The following is a 22,511-nucleotide window of genomic DNA, read 5'->3' as shown; positions in this document are numbered from 1 at the left end:
AGGGTACTGTTCCTGGAGGAAGGGAAAGCTAACAACCTGGGAGGCTAACACCATGGAAATGGCAATCTCAGGAACACTTGGGACACACAAGGGAAGAATGCTCTTCATGAAGTGTGTCCTTGAGAGGGAGCATTCACAGAGATGCCTCTGTGGAACAAAGGAACTGGCTCATGCCATTCCCCTCTGTCATCCATCAGCATGAACACAGAGTCACCAGGGGGAGGCAGAACTGTTCTGTCCCTGCCTGCCTAGCTTTCTTACACCAAGCCACACATCCACGGGCTCTGATGGGACTACCTTTCTCAGTCATACCTGCCTCAGTCCCAGTGCAGTGGGTTCTTCCCACAGGCAACCAACACAAACTACTCACCACACCACATTTCCCAACCAGCGAGTACCACAGGTCTCAGTTCTAGTGGAGTTGGTGTCAGATCTCATTTCAGAAGCAGACCAGACACATCTAGTTAAAACCCACCACATTCAGTCCAGAGACCAAACACTGCCTGCAGCAGACAAAGAGGGCCTCTACAGGTGAGTGGCCTAAATGATAGAGTAGCCAAAACACAACAGTAGAACACATAGAACACCAGAGACACTCCCTGAAACAACAGGCCTTGGGCAATACTTGGCCTCTTCTTCATAAGGCCAATACTTTCAATAGCAGGAGACATAACTGGTTTTCTAACACAGAGAAGAAGGCAGAGGCTTATATAAAATGCAGAGATGGAGAAATTTTCTCTAAATGAAAGAATAAGAAAAGGCCATGTCCAGATATCTAAGTAAAACAGATATAAGTAACATGTCTGATGGAAAAATTAAAGCAACAATCATAAGGATACTCACGGGGATTAAGAAAATAATAGAAGACATCAGCTAGACCCTTACCACAAAGATAAAAGACTTAAGAAAAGAATCAATCAGAGATGAAAAATTCAATACATGAGATTGGAAACAGACATTATGCAATGAACAGCAAGATGGAAGAAGGAGAGGAAAGAATTAGTGATACGGAAAACAAAACAATGGAAAATAATGAAGCTAAACAAAAGAGAAAATGAAGAATTATGCAACATGAGAATAGACTTAAGAAACTCAGTGACTCCACCAAATGTAATCACCTTAGTACCACAGGAGTCTCAGAAAATAAGAGAAAAAAGGGTGGAAATTTCATTTCAAGAAATAATAACAAAAAAGTTCCCTAAACTGGGGAAGGAAACAGATCCAGTAAGGACAGAGAGGTCGCACCAAATCAACAAAAGCAGGCCAACACTAAGACATGTTGTAGTTAAATTTGCAAAATATAGCGAAAAAATTTAAAAGCAGCAAGAAAAAAGATGTCCTTAACTTTCCAGGGAAGACCCAGAAGGCTTGCTAGAGAATTCTCAACAGAAAAACGTGGCAAACCAGAAGGGAGTCTCATTATACACTCAAAGTGCTGAATGGGAAAATTCTGCAGCCAAGAATACTCTATCAAGGAAGGCTATCATTCAGAATGGAAGGAGAAATAAAGTTTCCCAGATAAACAAAACTAAAGGAGTTTATGAACACTAAAACAGCCCTGCAGGAAATATTAAAGGGGACTCTCAGTACAAAGGAGAGACCAAAAGTGACAAAGACAAGAAAAGATCAGAGAAAATATCCAGAAACAATCATAAAACAAGTAACAAAATGGCAATAAATAGATATCTTTCAATAATTACTATTAATGTAAATGGACTAAATGCTCTAATCAATACACAGAGAGTGTCAGAATAGATCAAAAATAATCTATATGCTACCTACAAAAAATCACTTTATTTTTTAGAGCTTTTATTTATATATTTATTTGACAGAGAGAGCAAAAGAGCACAAGCAGGGGGCGCAGTAGAAGGAGAGGGAGAAGCAGGCTCCCTGCCAAGCAGGGAGCCTGATGTGGGGCTTGATTCTAGCACCCTGGGATCATGACCTGAGCTGAAACTGGCACTTAACCATCTGAGCCACCCAGGTGCCCAAGAGAGTCACTTTAGACCTCAAGACATCTGCAGAGCAAAAGTGAGGAGGTGGAGAAGTATTTTTCATGAAAATGGATGTCAAAAGAAAGCCAGACTATCAATACTTATATCAGAAAAACTAGACTTTAGAACTAAGACTGCAAAAGAAGACGAAGGGCATCATCCTATAATCATAAAGGGGATACTCCAATAAGATGATCTAACAATTGCATACATTTATACATCCAACATAGGAACACCCAAATATATAAAATAATTAATAACAAACAAAGGAACTCATTGAAAACAATCCAATAATAGCAGGGAACTTAATACTTCACTTATGCCAATGGACAAATCATCTAAACAAAAACTAAACAAGAAAAAGTTTGGCTTTGAATGACATACTGGGCCAGATGGACTTAACAGATATATTCAGAACATTCCATCCTGAAATAGCTGAATGCACATTCTTGTCAAGTGCACATGGAACATTTTGCAGAGCAGATTACTCGTTAGTCCACAAAACAAGCTTAATGAATACAAAAACAATGAAACATACCACACATCTTTTCTGACCACAGTGTTACGAAACTAGAAGTCAACCACAAGAAAACATTTGGAAAGACCACAAATACATGAAAGCAAACAACATGCTACTAAACAATGAATGGGTCAATCAGGAAATCAAAGAAGAAATAAATGAATACGTGGACACAAGTAAAAATGAAAACACAATGGTCCAAAACCTTTGGGATGTAGCAAAAGCAATCATAAGAGGGAAGTGAATAGTATATAGTCCTAACTCAAAAGCAGGAAAAATCTCAAACAACCTAACCTTATACCTCAAGGAGCTAGAAAAAGAACAACAAACAATGGCTAAAAACAACAGAAGAAAGGAAATAATGAAGACTAGAGCATAAATAAATGATATGGAATTTTTTTAAAAAATAGAGATTAATGAAACCAGGAGTTGGTTCTTTGAAAGAATTAATAAAATTGAAAAACCTCTAGCCAGACTTATCAAGAAAAAAATGCAAATAAGAGAGAAATAACAACCAATAACAAAGAAAGACAATTATAAGGGAATATTATGAAAGACTACACCAACAAATTGAACAACCTGGAAGAAATAGATAAATTCCTACAAACATATAAACTACCAAAACTGAAACAGGAAGAAATACAAAACTTGAACAGACTGATAACCAACAAAGAAATTGAATCAGTAATCAAACAACTTCCAACAAAGAAAAGTCCAGGGCCAGATGACTTCACAGGCAAGTTCTACCACACACTTAAAGCAGAGCTAATACCCATTCTTCTCAAACTTTCTAAAAAGTAGAAAAGTTAGGAAATCTTCCAAACTCATTCTATGAGGCCAGGGTTACCCTGAAACTAAAACCAGATAGATTCCAATAAAAAAGAGAACTGTAGGCCAATATCCCTGATCAACTTAGATCTAAATTTTTTCAACAAAATTCTAGTGAACTGAATCCAACAATACATTAAGAGAATCATTCACCATGACTAAGTGGGATTTATTTCTGTATTACAAGGGTGGCTCAGTACTATCAAATCAATCAATGTGATAGTCACCATTAATAGGAGAAAGGATAAGAACCATATGATCCTTTCAATAGATGCAGAAAAAGCATTTGACAAAGTACAAAATCCACTCATGTTTAAAACCCTCAACAAAGTGTTGGTAGAGGGAACATAGCTCACCATAATAAAAGCCATATACAAAAAACTCATAGCTAGTATCATCCTCAGTGGGGAAGGACTAAGAGGGTTTCCCCTATGGTCAGGAACAAGACAGGAATAGCCACTCTCACCACAGTTATTTAACATACTACTGGAAGTCCTAGCCATGGCAACCAAAAAAGAAGAAGAAGAAGAAGAAGAAGAAGAAGAAGAAGAAGAGGAGGAGGAGGAGGAGGAGGAGGAGGAGGAGGAGGAGGAGGTAAAAACTAAATCAGTAAGGAAAGCAATCAAACTTTCACTATTTGCAGATGACATGATATTCTATATAGAAAATCCAAAAGACTACACCAAATAACTGCTAGAAGTGATACAGGAATTTAGTAAGGTTGCAAGATACAAACTCAACATACAGAAATCTGTTGCATTTCTATATGCCAATAATGAAGTACCAGAAATAGAAATTGAGGAATCAATCCATTTAAAACTGCACTAAAAACAATAAGGTAACTAGGAATAAACCAAATCAAAGAGGCAAAAAACCTGCACTCTGAAAACCATAGAACACCTATGACAGAAATTGAAAACTATCTGCCTTCAGATCAGGTCATGATCCCAGGGAACTGGGATAGAGTTCCCCATTGGGCTCCCTACTGAGTGGGAAGTCTGCTTCTCCTTCTGCTCCTCCCCCACTCGTTCATTCTCTCTCTCTCTCTCTCCCTCTCTTTCCCCCCTTGCTTGTGCATGTGTGCACACATGTGCAAAAATAAACAAAACCTTTCTTTTAAAGAAATTGAAGATGACATAAAGAAATGGAAAGATATTCCATGCTTATGGATTAAAAGAACAAGTATTGGTGAAATGTCTCTATTACACAAAGCAATCTACACATTTAATGCAAAATATAAACTTTGATATTGATATATCAATATCAATAAACTTTGATAATTTGATAATCAAATTATCACTAGCATTTTTCAGAGAACTAGAACAATCCCAAAATTTGTATGGAGCCACAAAAGACTCCAAATAGCCAAAGAAATGTTGAGAAACAGAAAAGCAAGGCTGGAGGCATCACAATTCTGGACTTCATATTACAAAGCTATAGTGATCAAAACAGTATGGTACTGGCACAAAAACTGATATATAGATCAATGAACAGAATAGGAAACTCTGAAATGAGCCCACAATTATATGGTCAATTAAACTTTGATAAAGCAGGAAAGAATACACAATGAGAAAAAGATAATCTCTTCAGCAAATGGTATTTGAAAACTGAACACCAACATGAAAAAAACCATAAGAAATTACTTGCTTACACAAAAATAAATCCAAAATGCATTAAAGACCTAAATGTGAGACCTGAAACTACAAAATTCCTCAAAGACAACACATGCAGTAACTTCTTTAACATTAGCTACAGCAACTTTCTTGCTAGGTAAATCCCTTGAGGCAAAGTAAAGAAAAGCAAAAATAATTAGTGGGACTTCATCAAAATAAAAATCGTCTACACAGCAAAATAATCAACAAAATTAAAAGACAACCTTTGGAATGGGAGAAGATATTTATGAATGACAAATCTGATAAAGGGTTAATATCCAAAATATATAAAGAACTTATTAAATTCAATACCAAAAAAACCCCAAATAATCCAGTTAGGAAATGGGCAGAAGACACGAATAGACATTTTTCCAAAGAAGACATGAGATGGTTAATAGACATATGCAAAGCTATGCAACATCACTCATCATCAGGGAAATGCAAATCAAAACTACAGTATCACCTTACACCTGTCAAAATGGTTCAAATCAACAACACAAAAACAGCAGGCAATGATGAGGATGTAGAGAAAGTGGAAGCCTTTTACACTTGGTGGTAATTCTACTTGGGCAGCCACTCTGGAAAATTTATGGGGCCTCCTGCAAAAGTGAAAAATAGAACTACCCTATTATCCAGCAGTTGAACTACTTGGTATTTACCCAAAGAATACAAAAACACTAATTCAAAGGGATACATTCACTTCAATGTTTACAGCAGCATTATTTACAATGGCGAAACTAAGGAAACAGGCTTAAGTGTCCACTGATAGATTAATGGATAAAGATATTGTTTTATATTTATACAATGGAGTATTACTTATCCATAAAAAGAATGAGATCTTATCACTTACAATGACATGGATGGAGCTAGAGAGTATTATGGTAAGAAAAAGACATCAACGAAAGAGAAACACTATATGATTTCACTCATATGTGGAATTTATGAAACAAAACAAACAAGCAAAGGGGGAAAAAGAGAGACAAACCAAGAAAAGATTCTTAACTATAAAGAACAAATTGATGGTTACCAAAGAGGAGGCAGGTGGTGGGATGGGTTAAATAAATAGTCGTCATTAAGGAGTGTACTTGTGATGAGCACAGGGTGAGGTATGGAAATGTTTAATTATTATACTGTATACCTGAAACTAATATAACACTATATGTTCACTAAGTGGAAGTAAAACTTAAAAAAAAAAGAAAGAATGGTGAAAATTTCTCAGCTCTAGGGAGGGAAAGGAATATCTAGATTTATGAAGTCCTAAATATCTCAAAGAGTATGAATAAAAAGGAGTCTACACTGAAATAATTATAATTAACCTGGCACAACTCAAAGATAAAAAGGGAATTTTTTAAAGCAGGAAAAAAAGGGGGTGATTTTTCATATACAAGAAAAGTACCTTAAGGCTATTAGTGGATTTCCCAACCAAAATCTTTCAAGCCAGAGAGGGGTGGTATGATATTCCTAGACTGTTGAAAGACAAAAAAGAAACCTTCAAAATACGAATCCTATAATAGGCAGAAATGCAAATGAAAGAGAGATAAATTCCCATGCATAAAAAAAACCCTGCAGAACTTTAAACCACCAGTCTTGCCTTTCAAAAGAGCTGAAAGATCTTTAAGTTGAAAATTAAAAGATGTTAAGTGGAAACACAAAAGCATAAATAATATAAATCTTGGAGGAGTTAAGATGGCAGAGAAGTAGGAGAACCCTGGGCTCTCCTCATCCCTATACTGAGGTCAGATCTGGTGGAACATCCAGGAAATCAATCTGAGGATTGGAAGAAGGATCTCCATGTTTGGAGGGAAACAGCACAGCAGGTGCCATGTGTATGGAAGTGAATTGGGGGAGAGAAAAACTGCCATGCCACAGAGGAAAGAGAGCCCTTTTCATGGGCTGAGAAAAGGGAGAAGAATAGGAGTTGAGAGAGCGTGGCATTGAGTCTGCACAAGAAGAAAACCTCTCCAGACCACTGACTGGGAAGGTGGTGGGGGAGAACTGTTTTGCAAACAGTGTGTGGAGCTCAAACTCTGAGGTTTTGGAAGTGCACAGACTTCACTTCCCTGAAGTGGGCTCTTGAACTTGCTCCTGGGGAGGAGGAGACTACTGGCTGGAGAGTGCACTAAGTGGTGTAAGAATCTTCTGAGTCACACTGGGAGAGAACATTTCCCTTCCTGGAATATATTTGGAAGAGGGTATATTGCCTCTCCAAAGACCCTGCAGTCACCAGCAAATGGTCTTTCATTGGCAGGAGACAGAGGCATGTGTAAAGAGTGGATACCCTAGATGCTACTATTACAGGTGCCACTCCATAGATCCCATGTACCACCCAGGTATGGGACTGTTTTTCTGGGACAAAGACACTAGACACAGTACAGCAGGGAGGCTCTACTCCAGAGGAAGGAGTGGATCCACCCTGGTGCAGGGTCCTTTAATATTTGGAGTTTAATCACAACTACACACCAAAGATAAAATACAGGAGAGCTTTGATGCACTGATGGCCCTCATTTTTCTGGGAGGGCTTCTGAACAGCAGGGGGAGGAGGTGGTAGATTTCCTGTGAAAGGACAAGAAAGTGCAGTCATGCTGTTTTCTGCTCACCAACAAAATAGTCCAAGTTCAGAGAGCAATGCAGTGGCCCCAGTGTAGATGGATACCACTCACACCAATCCCTGCTCCCCTATATGTGGAAAATGCATATTTACTGGGGTAGGACTGCCTCTGTGCCTCTTCCGCAGAACACAGGCAGCAGACCACATGCACCAATTCTACCGACTGTGCAGTGTTTCAGAACATCACCTGCAGTTCTGGTGGAAATCGGGCCAGGTTGTTTTCTTTTTTTTTTTCTCCTCCTTTTATTTTTCCTTTGAAATCAGGCTTATAGTTTTTGTTTGTTTGTTAATTTGCTTTTTCATTTCTTTTCTCTTTTTTTGGATCAGGTTTCTTTTTTACTTTTTCTTTTTTTTCTTTCTTTTCTTTGGAATCAGTCATAGTTTTATTTTTCTTTTTATTTCTTTTCAGTATTCCAGAATTCATTTTTTAAGCACCACATCCACTGCTCCATGCAATATGTGTCCTCCATAATACCCACCACTAGGCTAACCCAACCCCCCACTCCCCCTCCCCTCCAAAACCCTGTTTCTGCCTCAGAGTCCATAATCTCTCATGGTTTATCTCCCCATCCTATATCCCCCAACTCACTTCCCCTCTCCATCTCCCCATGTCTTTTTTGTCATTCCTTATGCTCCACAAATAAGCAAAACCATATGATAATTGAATCTCTCCGCTTGACTTATTTCACTTACCCATATTGATACAAAAGTTGGGTATTCATCCTTTCTGATGGAGGCATAATACTCCATTGTATATATGGAACACGTATTTATCCATTTGTCTGTTGAAGGGCATCTTGACTCTTTCCACAGTTTGGTGACCGTGGCCATTGCTGCTATAAACATTGGGGTACAGATGGCCCTTCTTTTCACTACTTCTGCATCTTTGGGGTAAGTACCCAGTAGTGCAATTTCAGGGTCACAGGGAAGCTCTATTTTTAATTTCTTAAGGAATCTTCACACTGTCTTCCAAAGTGGCTGCACCAACTCACATCCCCACCAACAGTGTAAGAGGGTTCCCCTTTCTCCACAACCTCTCCAACACATGCTGTTTACGGTCTTGTTGATTTTGGCCATTCTAACTGGTGTAAGGTGGTATCTCAATGTGGTTTTGATTTGAATCTCCCTGATGGCTAATGATGAGGAACAATTTTTCATGTATCTGTTAGTCATTTGTATGTCTTCTTTGGAGAAAAGTTTGTTCATGTCTTCTACCCATTTTTTGATGTGATTATCTGTTTTGTGTGTGAGTAACCTCTTTGACTTTGGCCACAGTAACTTCTTTCAAGATATGTCTCCAAAGGCAAAGGAAACAAAAGCAAAAATGAACTTTTGTGACTTCATCAAGATCAAAAGCTTCTGCACAGCAAAGGAAAAAGGCAACTCATGGAATGGGAGAAGATATTTGCAAATGACAGTACAGACAAAGGGCTAATATCCAACACCTATAAGGAACTCCTCAAAGCCTTATAGAATTTGATTGAGTTTTTTTATTCCTTTCCCTTTTTTTCTTTTTTTTTTAATTTTTTTGAATCAGGCTTCCTTTTTTATCTATTTCTTTTTTTCCCCAAGATTACTTTAACAAACAAATCAAAGCACATCCATTTAGAAATCCAAACACCCCCACTGCAAGCAAGGAGGAACTCTGCAGAAACTGGCCACTGGGAAAAGTGCCAAAATGCAAGAGCAGAGTGCACACAGCACACACCAGAAATACTTCCTCAAGTGCCATACCCTGGACAGTGTATGACACTTTTAATATAGCATTACTCTCGAGTGCAGGAAACATAACAAGATTTCATAATGCACAAAAGACAGAAACTTAACCAGAATGACAAGATAGTGGAATTTTCCCCAAAAGAAACTTCAAGAGTAAATAACAGCTAGAGACTCACTCAAAACAGATACAAGCAGGGGCGCCTGGGTGGTTCAGTCATTAAGCATCTGCTTTTGGCTCAGGTCATGATCCCAGGGTCCTGGTATCAAGCACGAATCTGGCTCCCTGCTCTATGGGAAGCCCACTTCTCCCTCTCCCATTCCCCCTACTTGTGTTCCCTCTCTTGCTGTGTATTTCTATGTCAAATAAATAACAAAAATCTTTTTAAAAAAACAGATATAAGCAATACATATGTATAAGACTTTAGAACAGCAGTCATAAGACTACTGGCATGGCTTGAAAAGAACATAAGGGCAACAGGGTGGCTCAGTCAGTTGAGTGGCTGATTCTTAGTTTTGGCTCAGGCCATGCTCTCAGAGTCATGAGATTAAGCCCCATGTCAGGTTCTGTGCTCAGCAGGGATTCTGCTCACTCACTGCTTGAGATTATTTCTCTCCTTCTCCCTCTGCCCCTCCCCCCACTCTCTCTATCTCAAATAAATAAACAAATCTTAATAAAAGAAAAAATCAGAGAAGACACCAGAGAAACCCTCCCTGCAGAGATAAAGTGCCTAAAAACTTGTCAGGTTGAAATTTTAAAATGCTATAACTGAGAAGTAAAACTGACTAGATATAATCACAACAAGAGTTGAAGAAGTAGAGGACAGAATAGGTGATATAGAAGATAAAATTATAGAAAATAATGAACCTGAAAAGAAGACAGAAAGAAATCTATTAGATCATGAAGGTAAATAGGGAACTCACCAATTCCATAATGCAAGACAATATCTGCATCATAGGTGTCCCAGAAGAAGAAGAGAAGGAGATAGAGGCAGAAGGTTTATTTGAACAAATTATATCTGACAACTACCCTAATCTGGAGAAGGAAATAAACATTTCAGTCCCAAGAGGCACAGAGAACTACCCTTGAAACCAATAAAAAACAAGTCAACACCATGACATATAGTGAAACTTGCAAAATACAAAAATAGAGAATTCTGAAAGCAGCTAGGGACAAAAAGTCTAAACCAACAAAAGCAGATACATAAAGTTAGCAGCAGACCTGTCCACTGAAACTTGGAAGGCCAGAATCAAATGGAAAAAAATATTCAGTGTGCTAAATGGAAAAAATATGTAACCCAAAACACTTCATCCAGCATGGCTGTCATTCAGAATAACAGGAGAGATAAAGAGCTTCCAAGACAAGCAAACTAAAGGAGTTTCTGAACACTAAACCAGCTCTACAAGAAATGTTAATGGGGACCCTATGATCAGGAAAGAGACCAAAAGCAACAAAAGCTAAAAAGAAATAGAGACAGTCTACAAGAAAAGTGACTTTACAGGTAATATAATGACATGAAATTCATATCTATCATGATATGATACAGAAATTTAAAAAAAACAGTAGAAGAAGTTCAACAAAACTAAGAGTTGGCTCTTTGAAAAAATTAATAGGATTAATAAACTCCTAGCCAGACTAATCAAAAAGAAAAGAGAAATAACTCAAATAAATAAAATCATTAATGAAAGAGGAGAGATCACAACCAACACTGCAGAAATATAAGCAATTATCAGAGAATATTATGAAAAATTAAAGGCCAACAAATTAAGCAATCTGGAAGAAATGGATAAATTCTTAGAAACATAAAAAATACTAAACCAAAGAAGGAAGAAATAGAAAATCTGAACAGACACTTAACCAGCAAAGAAATTGAACCAGTAATCAAAAACCTCCCAGCAAACAAGAGCCCAGGGCCAGATGCCCTCCCAAGGAAGTTCTACCAAACATTTAAAGAAGAGTTAATACGTATTCTTCTCAAACTATTCCAAAAAACAGAAATATAAGGAAAACTTCCAAATGCATTCTATGAGGCCAGCATTACCTTGATTTCAAAATCAAAGACCCCACTAAAATGAGAATTACAAACCAGTATCCCTGATGAACATGGTTGTAAAAATTCTCAACAAGATACTAGCAAGTTGAATCCAAAGTATATTAACAGGATTATTCAGCACCACCAACTGGAATTCATTCTTGGGTTGTAGGTGTGGTTCATATCTGTAGATTAATCAACTTGATACATCACATCAATAGTAGAAAGGATAAGAACCATATGATCCTCTCAATAGGTGCAGAAAAAACATTTGACAAAATACAGCATTCTTTCTTGATAAAATCCTTCAACAAAATAGGGAGAAAAGGAATATACATCAACATCACAAAGGCCATGTATGAAAGAGCCACAGCTAATATTCTTAATGAGGAAAAACTGAGAAATTTTCCCCCTAAGGTCAAGAATACCACAGGAATGTCCACTCTCACCACTGTTGTTCAACATAGTACTGGAAGTCCTAGCCTCAGGAATCAGACAACAAAAAGAAATAAAATCAAGGAACAAGCCAAACTTTCACTCTTCACAGATAATGTGATACTCTATGTAGAAAACAACCCAAAAACCCCACCAAAAAACTGCTAGTACTGATGGAGGAATTCCACAAAGTAACAGCATATGAAACCAATACAACAGAAGTCTTGTTGCATTTCTATGCACCATTTTTAGCAACAGAAAGAGAAGTCAAGGAATTTACCCATTTACAATTGCAGCAAAAACCGTGACCCTGCAATTGCACTCCTGACTATTTACCCCAAAGATACAGATGTCGTGAAAAGAAGGGCCATCTGTACCCCAATGTTTATAGCAGCAATGGTCACAGTCGCCAAACTATGGAAAGAAACAAGATGCCCTGCAACAGACGAATGGATAAGGAAGATGTGGTCCATATACACTATGGAGTATTATGCCTCCATCAGAAAGGATGAATACCCAACTTTTGTAGCAACATGGACGGGACTGGAAGAGATTATGCTGAGTGAAATAAGTCAAGCAGAGAGAGTCAATTATCATATGGTTTCACTTATTTGTGGAGCATAACAAATATCATGGAGGACAAGGGGTGTTAGAGAGGAGAAGGGAGTTGGGGGAAATTGGAAGGGGAGGTGAATCATGAGAGACTATGGACTCTGAAAAACAATCTGAGGGGTCTGAAGTGGCAGGGGGGTGGGAGGTTGGGGTACCAGGTGGTGGGTACTATAGAGGGCACAGATTGCATGGAGTACTGGGTATGGTGAAAAAATAATGAATACTGTTATGCTGAAAATAAATTAATTAATTTTAAAAAAGAGTAAAGAAATTAAAAAATTAAAAATAAATAAAAATAAAACATAAAAAAAAAGTAAGATACCCAGGAATACCGAACAGGCAAAATATCTCTACTCTGAGAGCTATAGGACACTTATGAAAGAAAATGAATAAAACACAAAGAAATAGAAAAATGTCCCATGCTCATGGATTGGGAGAACAACTATTAAAATGTCTATACTTTGGGGTGCCTGAGTAGCTCAGTTGGTTAAGCAGCTGCTTTTGGCTCAGGTCAAGATTCCAGGGTCCTGGAATTGAGCCCCACATTGGCTCCCTGCTCAGAAGAGAGCCTGCTTCTCTCTCTCCCTCTGTCTGCCACTATGCTTACTTGTGCTCTCTCTATATATTTCTGTCAAGTAAACAAATTAAATCTTTTTAAAAAATAAAATAGAGGAGTCAAGATGGCGGAGAAGTAGCAGGCTGAGACTACTTCAGCTAGCAGGAGATCAGCTAGAGAGCTTATCTAAAGATTGCAAACACCTGCAAATTCATCAGCAGATCGAAGAGAAGAACAGCAATTCTAGAAACATTAAAACAACCACTTTCTGAAAGGTAGGACTGGCGGAGAAGTGAATCCAAAGTGATGGGAAGATAGACCCCGGGGAGAGGGGCCGGCTCCCGGCAAGCGGCGGAGCAACGGAGCACAAAATCAGGACTTTTAAAAGTCTGTTCCGCTGAGGGACATCGCTCCAGAGTCTAAACCGAGGTGAAGCCCACACAGGGTCGGCGTGGCTTCAGCTCTCGCAGGGTCACAGAAGGATCGGGGGTGTCTGAGTGTTGCAGAGCTTGCGGATATTGGAACGGGAAACCCAGCTACAGAGACAGAGCCGACAGTAAGCTCACAGCTCGGTGTTGCCTTGAACCGGTCGCAGACTCGGTGAGCTCGGAGCACGGCCGGAGGTCAGGCAGACGGGAGTTACTGGGCACTGTTCTCTGAGGGCGCACTGAGGAGTGGGGCCCCAGGCTCTGGCCCCTCCGGGCCAGAGACCAGGAGGCCGCCATTTGTATTCCCGCCCTCTGGAACTCTACGGAGAGCGCTCAGGGAACAAAAGCTCCTGAAAGCAAAGCCGAGCGGATCACTCAGCCCTGCCCCTGGTAAGGGCGGTGCAATTCCGCCTGGGGCAAAGACACTTGAGAATCACTACACCAGGCCCCTCCCCCAGAAGATCAACAAGAAATCCAGGCAAGATCAAGTTCACCTACCAAGGAGTGCAGTTTCAATAACAAGGAGAGCAGCCGAATTCCAGAGGAGGAGAAAACAAACCACGGAACTCATGGCTTTCTCCCTGTAATTTTTTAGTCTTGGCAGTTAATTTGATTTTTTTCTTTTTCATTTTTTTCTCTTCTTCTGCTAAAATTCTTTTTAACTTTTACCTTTTTCTTTTTTAACGTTTTTTAACTAGTTTATCTAATATATATATATATGTTTTCTTTTTTATACTTTTCTTTAGTCATTTTCTTTTTTTAATTCTTTTTTTCCTTTTTTTCTTTCTTTATTTTTGAACCTCTTTTTATCCCCATATCAGAAGAGATCCCAATCTCTTCAATCTCTTTTTTAAATTCTTTTTTTAATTCTTGATTGAATTTTTAATTCAATCTCTTTTTTTAATTTTTTTTCTTTTTTTTCCATCTTTCTTTTTGAACCTCTTTTTATCCCCAAATCAGAAGAGATCGCAATCAGAAGAGATTGGGAGATCCCAATCAGAAGAGATCCCAATCAGAAGAGATCCCTCACCCAATCGTGAAGGGGGAGAAATCCCCCCTCACCATTTGGGATCTCTTCTGATTTGGTTAAAGCATATTTTCCTGGGATTGTTGCCACCCTTTTAGTATTTTACTTTCTCCTTCATATACTCTTAGCTGGACAAAATGACAAGGCAGAAAAATTCACAACAAAAAAAAAGAACAAGAGGCAGTACAGAAGGCTAGGGACCTAATCAATACAGACATTGGTAATATGTCAGATCTAGAGTTCAAAATGACAATTCTCAATGTTCTAGCCGGGCTTGAAAAAGGCATGGAAGATATTAGAGAAACCCTCTCCAGAGATATAAAAGCCCTTTCTGGAGAAATAAAAGAACAAAAATCTAACCAAGTAGAAATCAAAAAAGCTATTAATGAGGTTCAATCAAAAATGGAGGCTCTCACTGCTAGGATAAATGAGGCAGAAGAAAGAATTAGCGATATAGAAGACCAAATGACAGAGAATAAAGAAGCTGAGCAAAAGAGGGACAAAGAGCTACTTGACCATGAGGGGAGAATTCGAGAGATAAGTGACACCATAAGATGAAACAACATTAGAATAATTGGGATTCCAGAAGAAGAAGAAAGAGAGAGGGGAGGAGAAGGTATACTGGAGAGAATTATTGGGGAAAATTTCCCCAATATGGCAAAGGGAACGAGCATCAAATTTCAGGAGGCTCATAGAATGCCCCTCAAAATCAATAAGAATAGGCCCACACACCGTCACCTCATAGTAAAATTTACAAGCCTTAGTGACAAAGAGAAAATCCTGAAAGCAGCCCGGGAAAAGAAATCTGTAACATACAATGGTAAAAGTATTAGATTGGCAGCTGACTTATGCACAGAGACCTGGCAGGCCAGAAAGAGCTGGCATGATGTTTTCAGAGCACTAAACGAGAAAAACATGCAGCCAAGAATACTATATCCAGCTAGGCTATCATTGAAAATAGAAGGAGAGATTAAAAGCTTCCAGGACAAACAAAAACTGAAAGAATTTGCAAACACCAAACCAACTCTACAGGAAATACTGAAAGGGGTCCTCTAAGCAAAGAGAGAGCCTACAAGTGGTAGATCAGAAAGGAACAGAGACAATATACAGTAACAGTCACCTGACAGGCAATACAATGGCACTAAAATCATATCTCTCAATAGTTACCCTGAATGTTAATGGGCTAAATGCCCCCATCAAAAGACACAGGGAATCAGAATGGATAAAAAAACAAAACCCATCTATATGTTGCCTCCAAGACACTCATTTTAAGCCCGAAGACACCTCCAGATTTAAAGTGAGGGGGTGGAAAAGAATTTACCATGCTAATGGACATCAGAAAAAAGCAGGAGTGGCAATCCTTATATCAGATCAATTAGATTTTAATCCAAAGACTATAATAAGAGATGAAAAAGGACACTATATCATACTCAAAGGGTCTGTCCAACAAGAAGATCTAACAATTTTAAATATCTATGCCCCCAACGTGGGAGCAGCCAACTATATAAACCAATTAATAACAAAATCAAAGAAACACATCAACAATAATACAATAATAGTAGGGGACTTTAACACTCCCCTCACTGAAATGGACAGATCATCCAAGCAAAAGATCAACAGGGAAATAAAGGCCTTAAATGATACACTGGATGAGATGGACATCACAGATATATTCAGAACATTTCATCCCAAAGCAACAGAATACACATTCTTCTCTAGTGCACATGGAACATTCTCCAGAATAGATCACATCCTCGGTCCTAAATCAGGACTCAACCGGTATCAAAAGATTGGGATCATTCCCTGCATATTTTCAGACCACAATGCTCTGAAGCTAGTACTCAACCACAAGAGGAAGTTTGGAAAGAACCCAAATACATGGAGACTAAACAGCATCCTTCTAAAGAATGAATGGTTCAACCGGGAAATTAAAGAAGAATTGAAAAAAATCATGGAAACAAATGATAATGAAAATACAACGGTTCAAAATCTGTGGGACACAACAAAAACAGTCCTGAGAGGAAAATATATAGCGGTACAAGCTTTTCTCAAGAAACAAGAAAGGTCTCAGGTACACAACCTAACCCTACACCTAAAGGAGCTGGAGAAAGAACAAGAAAGAAACCCTAAGCCCAGCAGGAGAAGAGAAATCATAAAGATCAGAGCAGAAATCAATGAAATAGAAACCAAAAAAACAATAGAACATATCAACCAAACTAGGAGTTGGTTCTTTGAAAGAATTAATAAAATTGATAAACCCCTGGCCAGACTTTTCAAAAAGAAAAGAAAAAGGACCCAAATAAATAAAATCATGAATGAAAGAGGAGAGATCACAACTAACACCAAAGAAATACAAACTATTATAAGTTTATTTATTATTTATTATATGAGCAACTCTACGCCAACAAATTTGACAATCTGGAAGAAATGGATGCATTCCTATAAACATATAAACTACCAAAATTGAACCAGGAAGAAATAGAAAGCCTGAACAGACCCATAACCAGTAAGGAGATTGAAACAGTCATTAAAAATCTCCAAACAAACAAAAGCCCAGGGCCAGATGGCTTCCCGGGGGAATTCTACCAAACATTTAAAGAAGAACTAATTCCTATTCTCCTGAAACTGTTCCAAAAAATAGAAATGGAAGGAAAACTCACAAACTCATTTTATGAGGCCAGCATCACCTTGATCCCAAAACCAGACAAGGATCCCATCCAAAAAGAGAGCTATAGACCAATATCCTTGATGAACACAGATGCGAAAATTCTCACCAAAATACTAGCCAATAGGATTCAACAGTACATTAAAAGGATTATTCACCACGACCAAGTGGGATTTATCCCAGGGCTGCAAAGTTGGTTCAACATCCGCAAATCAGTCAATGTGATACAACACATCAATAAAAGAAAGAACAAGAACCATATGATACTCTCAATAGATGCTGAAAAAGCATTTGACAAAGTACAGCATCCTTCCTGATCAAAACTCTTCAAAGTGTAGGGATAGAGGGCACATACCTCAATATCATCAAAGCCATCTATGAAAAACCCAATGCAAATATCATTCTCAATGGAGAAAAACTGAAAGCTTTTCCACTAAGGTCAGGAACACGGCAGGGATGTCCATTATCACCACTGCTATTCAACATAGTACTAGAAGTCCTAGCCTCAGCAATCAGACAACAAAAGGAAATTAAAGGCATCAAAATTGGCAAAGAAGAAGTCAAATTATCACTCTTCGCAGATGATATGATACTCTATGTGGAAAACCCAAAAGACTCCACTCCAAAACTGCTAGAGCTTGTACAGGAATTCAGTAAAGTGTCAGGATATAAGATCAATGCACAGAAATCAGTTGCATTTCTCTACACCAACAGCAAGACAGAAGAAAGAGAAATTAAGGAGTCAATCCCATTTACAATTGCACCCCAAACCATAAGATACCTAGGAATAAACCTAACCAAAGAGGCTAAGAATCTATACTCAGAAAACTATAAAGTACTCATGAAAGAAATTGAGGAAGACACAAAGAAATGGAAAAATAATCCATGCTCCTATATTGGAAGAATAAATATTGTGAAAATGTCTATGCTACCTAAAGCAATCTACACATTTAATGCAATTCCTATCAAAGTACCATCCATCTTTTTCAAAGAAATGGAACAAATAATTTTAAAATTTATATGGAACCAGAAAAGACCTCGAATAGCCAAAGGGATATTGAAAAACAAAGCCAAAGTTGGTGACATCACAATTTAGGACTTCAAGCTCTATTACAAAGCTGTCATCATCAAGACAGCATGGTACTGGCACAAAAACAGACACATAGATCAATGGAACAGAATAGAGAGCCCAGAAATAGACCCTCAGCTCTATGGTCAACTAATCTTTGACAAAGCAGGAAAGAATGTCCAATGGAAAAAAGACCTCCTCTTTAATAAATGGTGCTGGGAAAATTGGACAGCCACGTGCAGAAAAATGAAATTGGACCATTTCCTTACACCACACACAAAAATAGACTCAAAATGGATGAAGGACCTCAATGTGATAAAGGAATCCATGAAAATCCTTGAGGAGAACATAGGCAGCAACCTCTTCAACCTCAGCTGCAGCAACATCTTCCTAGGAACATCGCCAAAGGCATGGGAAGCAAGGGCAAAAATGAACTATTGGGATTTCATCAAGATCAAAAGCTTTTGCACAGCAAAGGAAACAGTTAACAAAATCAAAAGACAACTGACAGAATGGGAGAAGATATTTGCAAACGACATATCAGATAAAGGACTAGTGTCCAAAATCTATAAAGAACTTAGCAAACTCAACACCCAAAGAACAAATAATCCAATCAAGAAATGGGCAGAGGACATGAACAGACGTTTCTGCAAAGAAGACATCCAGATGGCCAACAGACACATGAAAAAGTGCTCCATACCACTCGGCATCTGGGAAATACAAATCAAAACCACAATGAGATATCACCTCACACCAGTCAGAATGGCTAAAATCAACAAGTCAGGAAATGACAGATGCTGGCGAGGATGCGGAGAAAAGGGAACCCTCCTACACTGTTGGTGGGAATGCAAGCTGGTGCAACCACTCTGGAAAACAGCATGGAGGTTCCTCAAAATGTTGAAAATAGAACTACCCTATGACCCAGCAATTGCACTACTGGGAATTTACCCTAAAGATACAAACGTAGTGATCCAAAGGGGCACGTGCACCCGAATGTTTATAGCAGCAATGTCCACAATAGCCAAACTATGGAAAGAACCTAGATGTCCATCAACAGATGAATGGATCAAGAAGTTGTGGTATATATACACAATGGAATACTATGCAGCCATCAAAAGAAACGAAATCTTGCCATTTGCAACAACATGGATGGAACTAGATCGTATCATGCTTAGCGAAATAAGTCAAGTGGAGAAAGACAACTATCATATGATCTCCCTGATATGAGGAAGTGGTGATGCAACATGGGGGCTTAAGTAGGTAGGAGAAGAATCCATGAAACAAGATGGGATAGGGAGGGAGACAAACCATAAGTGACTCTTAATCTCACGAAACAAACTGTGGGTTGCTGGGGGGAGGGGGGTTGGGAGAAGGGGGTAGGGTTATGGACATTGGGGAGGGTATGTGCTTTTGGGTAAATTGGAAGGGGAGGTGAACCATGAGAGACTATGGACTCTGAAAAACAATCTGAAGGGTTTGAAGTGGCGGGGGGTGGGAGGTTTTGGTACCAGGTGGTGGGTATTATAGAGGGCACGGCTTGCATGGAGCACTGGGTGTGGTGAAAAAATAATGAATAATGTTTTTCTGAAAATAAATAAATTGAAAAAAAAGAAAAAATAATAGAACCAGCATTTTTCACAGAGCTAGAACATCAATTCTAAAATTTTTAGGGAATCAGAAAAGAGCCTGAATAGGCATAGTAAACTTGAAACAGAAAAGCAAAGCAAGAGACATCACAATTCCTGACTTCCAACTGTATTGCAAAGCTATAATCATCAAGACCGTATGATACTGGCACAAAAATCAACACATAGCGGCACCTGGGTGGCTCAGTTGGTCAAGCAACTGCCTTTGGCCCAGGTCATGATCCTGGAGTCCCAGGATCGAGCCCCGTGTTGGGCTCCCTGCTCAGCGGGCAGTCTGCTTCTCCCTCTCACCTTCCCCCTCTCATGCTCTCTCTCTCTCTCTCTCAAATAAATAAACAAAATACTTTTTAAAAAATCAACACATAAATCAATGTAACAGAATAGAGAACCCAGAAATGGGCACACAACTATATGGTCAATTAATCTTCAAAAGCAGGAAAGAATACCCAATGGAAAAAAAAAAAGAGTCTTTTCAACAAGTGTCTTGGGAAAATTGGACAACAACATGCAGAAGAATAAAACTGGGCCACTTTCTTACATAGTACACAAAAATAAATTCAAAATGGACAAAAAATCTAAATGTGAGACTAGAATCCATCAAAATCCTAGAGGAGAACACAGGCAGCAATCTCCCGAACGTCAGCTGCAGCAACTTCTTACTAGACACATCTCCAAAGGCAAGAGAAACCAAAACAAAAACTAAACTATTGAATCTTCATCAAAATAAAAAGCTTCTGCACAGCAAAAGAAACGATCAACAAAACTAAAGGCAACTCACAGAATGGGAGAAGATACTTGCAAATGACATATCAGATAAAGGATTAGAATCCAAAATCTATAAAGAACATATCAAACTCAACCACTCCCCAAAATAAAAAAATCCAGTTAGTTAAAAAATGGATAGAAGACATGAACAGACCTTTCTGCAAAGAAGACATCCAAATGGCCAACAGACACATGAAATGATGCTCAATATCAGTAGCTAACAGGGAAATACAAATCAAAACCACAATGAAATATACTTCACACCAGTCAGAATGGGTAAAATTAACAACTAAGGAAAGAACAGATGTTGGGCAAAGATGCAGAGAAACGGGAACCCTCTTACATTGTTGGTGGGAATGCAAACTGTTGCAGCCACTCAGGAAAATGGTATGTAAGTTCCTCAAAAAAATTCAAAATAGAGCTGCCCTACAACCTAGCAATTGCAACATAGTGATTCAAAGGAGCACATGCACCCCATGTATAAGAACAGTGTCCACAAAGGCTAAACATGGAAAGAGGCCATGTGACTATCAACTGAGAAATGGATAAAGAAGAAGTGGGGTGTGTGTGTGTGTGTGTGTGTACACACACACACAATGGAATATTACATCAAATAGTCCAAATATATATATATATACACACACACACACACAATGGAATATTACATCAAAAAATGAAATCCTGCCATTTATAACATAGATGGAACTAGATGGTATTAGGCTAAGCAAAATAAGTCAGTCAGAGAAAGAAAAATACCATAGGATTTCTCTCATGTGGGATTGAAGAAACAAAACTGATGAACATAGGGGAAATCTCTGACAAAGTTAAGTATATGGAAAAACATATAATAGTGCAATAATCTTATGATAATACATAAATCACCTTTAGCCTTAACATAAAAGTTAAAAGGCAGAATTATTAAGAATAATTATAACCACTTTCTACCCGTGGACGCCGCTGAGTAAGCATCATTAAAGTCTCCCCTCCCACCGCCATCATGTCTAAGTCAGGGTCTCCCAAAGAGCCTGAACAGCTGCAGAAACTCTTCATCAGAGGTCTGAGCTTTGAAACAACTGAAGAGAGTCTGAGGAGCCATTTTGAGCAATGGGGAACACTTATGGACTGTGTGGTAATGAGAGATCCAAACACCAAGCGCTCCAAAGGCTTTGGGTTTGTCATATATGCCACTGTGGAGGAGGTGGATGCAGCCATGAATGCAAGGCCACACAAGGTGGATGGAAGAGTTGTGGAACCAAAGAGAGCTGTCTCAAGAGAAGATTCTCAAAGACCTGGTGCCCACTTAACTGTGAAAAATATTTTTATTGGTGGCATTAAACAAGACACTGAAGAACATCATCTAAGATTATTTTGAACAGTACGGGAAAATCGAAGTGATTGAGATCATGACTGACCAAGGCAGTGGCAAAAAGAGGGGTTTTGCTTTTGTAACATTTGATGACCATGATTCTGTAGACAAGATTGTCATTCAAAAATACCATACTGTGAATGGCCACAACTGTGAAGTAAGGAAAGCACTCTCTAAGCAAGAGATGGAAAGTGCTTCATCCAGCCAAAGAGGTCGAAGTGGTTCTGGAAACTTTGGTGGTGGTCATGGAGGTGGTTTTGGTGGGAATGACAACTTTGGTCACAGAGGAATCTTCAGTGGTTGAGGTGGCTTTGGTGGCAGTTGAGGTGGTGGTGGATATGGTGGCAGTGGAATGGCTATAATGGATTTGGTAATGATGGAAGCAACTTTGGAGGTGGTGGAAGCTATAATGATTTTGGCAATTACAAAAATCAATCCTCAAATTTTGGACCCATGAAAGGAGGCAGTTTTGGAGGCAGAAACTCTGGCCCTTATGGTGGTGGAGGCCAGTACTTTACCGAACCATGAAATGAAGGTGGCTATGGTGGTTCCAGCAGCAGCAGCAGCTACGGCAGTGGCAGAAGGTTTTAA

The 22,511-nt window shown here is 38.8% G+C and overlaps 1 pseudogene; it reads left to right on the top strand.

Annotated features, from left to right (window-relative positions):
• The first annotated feature begins 21,551 nt into the window (after window positions 1-21,551).
• LOC122896891 lies at window positions 21,552-22,511 on the top strand (annotated as a pseudogene).

Source organism: Neovison vison, chromosome X, assembly GCF_020171115.1.
Source record: "Neovison vison isolate M4711 chromosome X, ASM_NN_V1, whole genome shotgun sequence".
NCBI lineage: Eukaryota > Metazoa > Chordata > Mammalia > Carnivora > Mustelidae > Neogale > Neogale vison.
Note: the sequence above shows the minus strand (reverse complement) of the source record. Positions and strands in the feature narration are given on the sequence as shown.